At 40.1% G+C, this 8,931-nt stretch overlaps 1 pseudogene; it reads left to right on the plus strand.

The window, feature by feature from the left end:
• The first annotated feature begins 2,421 nt into the window (after positions 1-2,421).
• LOC143440642 (vomeronasal type-1 receptor 4-like) lies at positions 2,422-3,328 on the plus strand (annotated as a pseudogene).
• Positions 3,329-8,931: the final 5,603 nt, after the last annotated feature.

An 8,931-nucleotide genomic window follows, 5' to 3' on the forward strand; every position in this document is an offset into this window, starting at 1 on the left:
CTCATGACTCCTCTCATCTATCTGAGAAATCAAATCACCCCTTCTCCTAAACTTACATCATGGTTTGTGTGTGTGTGTGTGTGTGTGTGTGTGTGTGTGTGTGTGTGTATGTATTGTCTCCTTCATTCTGGAATATATAAATTATTTTACTAGTAACTTCTCCCACCACATTGCACTCCATCTGTAGTGGTGTAGAGTATGGGCTACACAGCTTTGGCTCCTGGCTGATTGAACGTGGACTACCCAGGATATATTGGAAATCACGAACAGAACACACACACACACACACACACACACACACACACACACACACACCAGTTAATTTCAAAATGCTGTGGTTACCTAAATATCTGGGCACTTCTAAACCTTCCTCTGTTACCCAAGGCAGAATCAGGCCAGTGACTACTTGTGCTAATTCTTTTGTGGCTCATTGGCTCTAACACCTAGAGCTCCTATGTTCATCTGTATCCACAGCTTCATGAAGATTTCTTCTTCTCTCCCTGTGTCCTAGCTTGCACAGGACTAAGGGTCCTGTCCCACTTCCCTTTGCTCAACCATTGACTGCTGGCATATTTATTGATGGATCAAAAACCGCTTGGGGACAAGGACGTTTAGCATTTGGACATCCAGATTGAATCAAAGCATTAAAATCATTAAAACCTATATGTAACATATGTGTTCCATGTACATTTTTGCACCTACTCTTATTTTACATGTTTCTTACCTCCCATTTATGGGCCATATTTTAGTTTTGTGGGATCAGAACATACTCACTCCCTATAACCACACATTTAAAATATTATAGGTTGAGAAATAGTAATGAGACAGAATTTGCACTGTTGATCTTTCTTAAGCTGTCTTACTTTATTAAGACAGTGCTTTCTGGTCACTGCTGTAGCCATTCCCCAGGTTGTTCTGCAGATCCAATGCATGGGGAAAGGAAGGTTGTATTGGTAATTCCTAAGACTTCAGCTCATTTCTCTACTTTCCTTTAACTTATACAGGTTCCAGACTTCATCATCAATTTTATTCATTATTGACTGTAAGGCTCACTGTCCAGGCAGAGCTCAAGAGTGTGTAGAGCAACATTTTCCCCACTGGAACTTCTTGATTCAGCCTGGTGATGACACACAGTCTAGTTTAGACTTTGTAATGGGATCTTTCCTGATCTAAAAAGAATTTCGTGACTACTTGACTTGCAGGTATAGTGTCTTGAGAACTTTCTCCAATTAGACTGCACAGATGGGTTAACACACTGCATTCTTTTCCACTATTTCCACTGTAGTCTTCTGAGGGCTACATGATGATTACACCTACAATTTTCTCATCTCTCTTTCTCTCTCTCTCTTTCTTTCTTTCTTTCTTTCTTTCTTTCTTTCTTTCTTTCTTTCTTCCTTTCCTTCTTTCTTTCTGTCTATCTTTATTTATTTATTTTGCTTCATATCCTGGTCACTGCTCATCATTTCCTCCCCTTCACTTCTGAGAGGGTGGACACTACCATGGAATTCTCCCAACCCTGGCAAATCAAGGCTCTGCAGGGCTAGGCATATCTTTTTCCACTGAGGCCACATTATGCAGCCAGAGAGTGGAATGAATTCCATAGACAGACAGTAGCTTTAGCAACAGCCCATGCTCCAGCTAATGGGAGATTGCATCACACTGGATGTCCCCAGGGATCTAACAGCACATACATGAATATGAGTGTGTATATATGTGCTGTGATATTGCATAAGAGCTAACTTATAACTTAATAAATTATTGCCATCATTTGAATGTGTTTTAGGATTTTAATAGTTTTTACACACACACACACACACACACACACACACACACACACATATATATATATATATATATATATATATATATATATATATATTCTTACTGGAATTGTAATTTTTCACTATTCACCACCTAATATTATGTAAAATGTACTTTAAGAATTGATGTATTTGAAGTTGGTAGTTGTCATTAAAATTGACTTCCTTTCTACCATGACTAGAAAATAAGAATATATTCTTACAGTCCTAAATTATGCTTATTAATACTGGCTCTCTGTTTTCATTGCTTTTCCCAGGCCAAGTAATCTCGCACATAATGTCGTATATTGTATGATTTTGAAGGCATTTTTCCAATTTACAGGTGTGTCCTGAAACCTTCAGCAATCTCACATTATTGTATTGTATGTAAATATGTATTGTAAGTTATAATTACTACTGTTAGAAACTTCAAGAAAGCATTGCTACAGCACATAGAGTACATAGGATAAAGTGTGTTATGATGATATGGTTTTCCTGAGCTTTAAGGGCTCCTCAGATTTAGACTCATGCTCGCTCTTCATATTATTAGTACTTTTCATTCATTTTGATCAGAAAATACGAGTATGGCTATAATAAAAAGAAAATCAAGCTCAATCATAGAATGGAATTATGGAATATGATAATCAAAATCATTTTCCCATTACAAATTACAACTGGCATTCTGGGAAAGATCTCTCTTCTTATCTACCATCTAGTCTACTATATAGAACCTACATTAAAGCCCATAGATTTGATTCTCATGCACATAAGGGCATCCAATGTCTTGATAGTTCTTTCTACAGGACTGCCAAACACATTGGCAGCTTTTTGAAGCAGTTTTAAAATTATTTTGGATGCACATTGGTTTTGTACATTCAAAGAGTTGAGCGGGGTGTGTGTATTAGCACCACCTGTTTCTTGAGTGTCTTCCAGGCCATCACCATCAGTCACAAGGAATCTTGCCTTAAGGAACAAAATGCCAAAGCTGCAGATTATATTGGTTGCTCCACTTTCTTTCTTTGAGTCTTGTCCATAATTATAAATTTCATTTTCTTTCTGTACATACTTGTCAAAAGAAATAGCAAAAACATGACAAGAAACCGAGACTTTGAGTACTGTTCTACCAGGGTGGTGATAACATCAGTACCTCACTCTATTTACTCATTTATGGTGTGCCCTGAAATCTTCTTTTCTGTGCTGATTGCCTGGTCTGGTGGTTCCTTGATTGTCATTCTTTACAGACACAAGCAGATGGTTCAATACATCCACAGCAGTCCTGTTTCCAGCAGAATAACTCTAGAATCCACAGCCACCCAGAAGTCCTGGTGTGTATCTTTCTTGTATTTTATATTCTACCCTCAGTATTACAAGGCTGCATTGCTCTTCTGTGTAATCACAGTTGGTGGCTTCTGAACATCACTTGCCTGACTTCTCTGTGTTTTCTATCCTTTGGAACCTTTGCTCTAATGAGTCATTACTCTTTTATGCGCAGACTCAGTTTGATCTGAATATGGAATAAAATATCCTAATCTTATTTAAATATTTGAATGATATACTTTACCAATTGTTAAATTGGTTTCCAATTGTTAGCTTACACTCTTCATCAAAAGGTCAATAAAAAGAATTAAATCATAGGACATTGCCTTTGTTAAGGTTAGCCAAAATAAGTATAGGAGTTTGTCAGCTGGTTGAACCACTAGCCTACATGAAGATCATCATTTTATGATATTTCACTCTTTAAAGTCATCCATTTGCTAATTTGATGAGAAAAGCCAGGAAAACAAAGCTCTTAACAAAACTGACCTTCTTGTGAGTTTCATTCTGTCAGGGTAGCTTGGTGCTAGAAATTTCACAAACAGCCCTGAGTCCAACAATCTAACTATAAGGAAATGAGAAACTATGGCTGGCCATGAATTTGTTCTTCATGAGGCCCTGCTCCTATCATTGTAGCTGTAGCCAGCACCAGGCCTATAAAAATAGGATTACATCTTTAACCTCTTACAGAAATTAATTCAAAATGAATAAAGGTTTTTGACATAATCTTGAGCTTTTTTGATAATATATTATTGAGAGATTTTTTTTTCATCATCAGAGATATTTGATAATAAAATTCCTTTGTTGTTGTTCTGTCTTTATCTGGTTTGACATCAAGGTAATTGTAGCTTCATGAAAAGAGTTTTGAATAAACTAATATAGTCATTTTGGAAACCAGTTTTGTAAGTCTTCCAGAATGTGAAAAACTGAACTATTTGAATCAACTGTTCATCTTCTGGTGCTATACTCAGAAAACTCTATATCATGTTGTGTAAAGTGGGGGGGTCCCACGTCTGCCCTGCCATGGGGCTTGGGCCACTGCTCGAGGAGGCAGGACATGGGAAGGGGGAAGTTTGGCTATGCCAGGCAGGTGTCTAGTTATGGAAAGCTGCTGCCAGGACACTGCTCCAGGGGTGGAGGAGGGCAGTCTGAAACCCAGGGGAGCTGGAGCTAGCTTGGAGTGTCCTTGGGCCTGCAGGGTGGTTGAGTTCTCAGGCTCTTGGGCACCCAGAGCCTTTCTTGGTGGAAGTTGCAGAAGAGATGGGAGCTAAGTGGGGGCCTATGGGCTGGACTGGCCCACAGCTGAAGGGAAGAGGGGGAGAGAAGCACCCAAGGGTAGAATCCTAGGCTTGGCTCACCTTGTTGCAGTCAGCTGGCTTGGATTGGTGGTCGCTGTGGCTGGGAACACAGAGATTTCTTCTGCAGGAGATTAGACAGCAGCTCTGTAGGTGAAGGCCTGTTCCATTCTTTCCCACAGCAGATCCCCATGAAAGAGAGACAGTCCATGGTTATAAGACATTTATTGTCATGGCAGGAAAGTGAATGAGAAACCATACCCCTGTTTCTTAGGGCAGGCCTGAGGTTAAACACCTTTGCAGGGAGGAGGGTGTGGAAAAGAATGCTTAATTGGCTAAGCCCTTTTGGCCTTTAGGTACCTCATTAAAATAGAGATCTGTCTTGAGGCCACATGGCCTGTAGTCATGCTCTCTACCTATGGAGGAGCTACCTATGGCACTGCCCTATGTGACTGAAGTACACAAATCTATGGAGGTGTCTGGGGGTGGGGCAAAATGCCTGCCTTCCATTAGGGTCACCTGGGACCCACCTGGGACCCCTCAGGATCACTTGGTCTCTCCAGAATTTCTGGCCTGTGCCCCACCCAGAAATCAGGCTGCCTTTCACAGTCTACAATATCATACCAGAGAAATATTTTTTTGTCAGTAACCATCACTGATTTTTTTATTGATGCAATGAGACAGAACCCTTCAACATATCCATAAATAGATAAATCAAATATTCAATATTTCATATATAAAATGGACTAAATTTCTACCATTGTGAAAGATGGAATCACAAAATATGTAGAAAAAATGATCAATTTATTGGTTGATTGGCTGATTGGTTGATTGACTGATTGATTGATAATGGATGAAACTCAGCCATGTCAACTAAACACAGAAAGAAAAAAGTCTACATGTTCTGCTTCATGGAGATCCTAACCTATAATGTCTCCACATATATATGCAAAAGAATATAAGTGTAACTTCAGTTACAACATTTATAAAGTAGACTTAGAAAGGTCATATTAGGTAATAGACAGGAAGAGTATCCAGAATTTATTAAAAAAGTATACACAAAACTATATATTTATATTCAATGTTGTCAGTTTAATTTTGGTTCTGGTGGAGATGGATATAAAAATGTAATTGCTTCTGAGAGTTTAGAACACTTAGCAAATCTCTATGGGTTCACCAGGGCTAGTCTAACTTTCTGTAGATCAGTGAAATGTACAAAAGTTTAGCCTGAGCATGTATTCCATTTACTGGTTATTTTACTGTAGTTTTTTTTAAGGCTTTTATTGGGGTGTTCATTACAATAAAGTGATTTTAATTTGAAATGAAATACTACCAAAATTTTTCCAAAGATGAAGAATCTGTTCTACATTTAGCCATCAGTAAATGTAATGTATCACACAAATGAACTCCATGTCAGAAATCCCTTGATTATCATGTTACATGCCAGAAAATTGTATTTTATTAATATTTTATTGTAATTCTATTCTCATAAATATATACTGACTACAGATTTCCCTGTTTCTGCTCCACTCAGTTTCTCTCCTACCATGAAGATCAAGTCTCTTTCTGTCATTACAAAACAACATGACATCAAATGTAACAAAAGATACAGAAAGATAAAACAAAAACCATCACAGTGAAGCTACAAGAGTCAGACCCTTATAGACCACCTTCAGTTATGTTTAATGTTCAATAATGTTAATGACTTTTTAAAAATAGTACCATAATTGGGTTTATACAGCAAAACACAACTTTTCTAAAGATATTTTCTCTTAGAGCCACATGAATAAAGTGATCACATTGTGGGAAGGATAAAGACAATAAGGAGGAAAGAACATGAAAACGATACCTTGAAGGAACCTGGGGATGACACCACTACAGTGGACCTCAGTTGATAAAAGGTGGTCCCCAAATTACAAAGGCTCTAGTGGCCAGGAGTATGTATTGGGGGTGATAGAAGAGTTGAAGATGCCTAAACCTTGAGCAGCACAGCACGTGAAGGAAAATACAGAGGATATATTTTTCTAGTTATCATGTCAAAGAAAAACTTAATAATGACACCAAATCTGAATAATATGTTATTAATGGATATCTTATCTAAAATTAAAGCACATCTGATGAGAAAATTATAACACTACTCAGAGTATATATATGGTCTTGTGACAGGGCAAAGGTTCCTCTTTTTGTACCAGTCAAAACCATCTTTGGTTTAACCAGAAACTGACATTCTCCTATTCCTACACTTGCTTTTAACCCCTTTCATGGAAAGTGCCATTGGAAAGCAACCAATATGTTCTAAAATCTTATCATCAAAATGTAGTCTGTTGAACTGGTTCAGTGCTTTAAGTCATTTTCCCCTGCAACTGTCAACCAGCATGTGACTTTTGTGGGTTCTTTGCTGTGTTTTAACATAATATTTTTACTGATTTTTTGAGGAAATTTTATATCATGACCCCTATCACACTCACTTCTCTGTCTTTACAGCACCACTGAAATCATGCTCTCCATCGCTCAGCAGGCAAACAATTTAGGCAGCAGCAGTAGGTCCATGCTGGGTGCCTAGTAGTAGAGCCTTGGACTAGTTCTATCGATCTGTTTCCTGGAGAGCACTACATCTCTGCATATCTCCACGTTTTCAGTGCAGGCAGTCCCATGACTCATTGGGCAAGACCATTATGCATGAGACTGGTAGTTCCATAAGGTCTTCTATCATCTTCATGAGATGGGATTTTAGATTGAAATCTTGCTTTTCCTGTGTGTTAGAATATCCAGGGCTTGCTCTGGTGGGTGAACTACGTTCTGATGGTGTTATGTGGCATGTGTTTCTGTTGCTTATATTCATGTGGTTGGCTCTCACAATCTGGTTATCTCTGGTGTTATCTGGCCTTGCTATCTCTGACTGGAGCCTGTCCCTCCTGTGAGTCTGGTTATGATGGATAGCCTTAAGTCTCTGGGTGTGGGAGGGGTTCTGGATTGATCAATTGTTGAGCCTGTGAATCTGATTGTGATAGACCTAATGAAAGTCAAGTTGTCTCTGGGTGTGGGAGGGGGTCTTGAGTGCCAGATCTGTCCTGGGCAGTGTTACAGGCCAGAAAGAACATGTGCCTCTAGCAGGGAAGATAGGTCCCATGTCCACTGGGCCTTATGAGGGTCCAAGTTAGGCCAAGTAATGGGACAAGGATCACCTTACTTTTGAGTCTGATTGCAAGGAACTACTGAGAGTCAAGCTGTCTCTGTGTGTGGGCAGTGGTCTAGAGCATTGGATTTGCCCTGGGCACAGTTGTAGGCCAAAAGGAAGATGTTTCTCCTATTGAATAGATAGGTCTTGTGTCTACTGGGCCTCAAGGGGGTCCCAGTTAGGCCAGGTATTAGGGAGGGGGTGTATGTCTTATCTATGAGCCTGGATATGATAGACCTCCTAAGAGTCTAGCTGTCTCTAGGTGTTTCAATAATCTTGTGTAAAGAGAATTTTTTTCTGAGTGTTAGAGCTACTGTATAGAAATATTGTCGAGAGAAAGAGAATATAATTTTCCCTGGGGAAGTTGCCTTAATTGGTTACAAAGATCAACTGGTGATCCTTCCAGTCTGGGCCCAGGAACTGAGCAGATCCAAGACAGCAGCTTGGCCCCCAATCACACAGAACCCAGAGGAATCAGGGGTCCCAGGAACTCTAATGTGGGCAGTATCTTAGGTAAGCAGACAGCAAAGTTCACCCCAAACTGGGAGTAAACAGGGAGACCCACAAGGACCCAGGAAGTCACTCCCAGCCTGGAGCACTGGTTCCCTTTGGTCTGGGCCAGAGCACTGAGCAGACCTTGGGCAGCAGCTCTGCCCCCAATCTCTAAGAACACAGAGGAAACGGGGCACCCAGAACTCTAACCTGGGCAGCATCCAGTCTGCCCTTGAGCACTGAGCAGATTTTGGGCCCCAGGGCTTACCCCAGTAGTTACACCCACTCCACAAAGATCTGATACAACCAAGATAATAGGAAAGACAGGCTTCAGTCAGGGACAGGGCAGGTAGCACTAAGGAGATACAGATGGCAAAAGGCAAGCGCAAGAACATAAGCATCAAGAGCTAAACAAAGAATTCTCAACTGAGGAAATTCGAATGGCCGAGAAGCACCTTAAGAAATGCTCAACATCCTTAGTCATCAGGGAAATGCAAATCAAAACAACACTGAGATACCACCTCACACCAGTCAGAATGGCTAAGATCAAAAACTCAGGTGATAGTAGATGCTGGCGAGGATGTGAAGAAAGAGGAACACTCCTGCATTGTTGGTGGGGTTGCAAGCTGGTACAACCACTTTGGAAGTCAGTCTGGCGGTTCCTCAGAAAATTGGACATAGCACTACCTGAGGACCCAGCTATACCACTTCTGGGTATATACCCAGAAAATGCCTCAACAAATAACAAAGACATATGCTCCACTATGTTCATAGCAGCCCTATTTATAATAGCCAGAAGCTGGAAAGAACCCAGATGCCCTTCAAGAGAGGAATGGATACAAAAAATGTGGTA

The sequence above is a fragment of the Arvicanthis niloticus genome, chromosome 30 (assembly GCF_011762505.2).
Source record: "Arvicanthis niloticus isolate mArvNil1 chromosome 30, mArvNil1.pat.X, whole genome shotgun sequence".
In the NCBI taxonomy this organism is placed as follows: Eukaryota; Metazoa; Chordata; class Mammalia; order Rodentia; family Muridae; genus Arvicanthis; species Arvicanthis niloticus.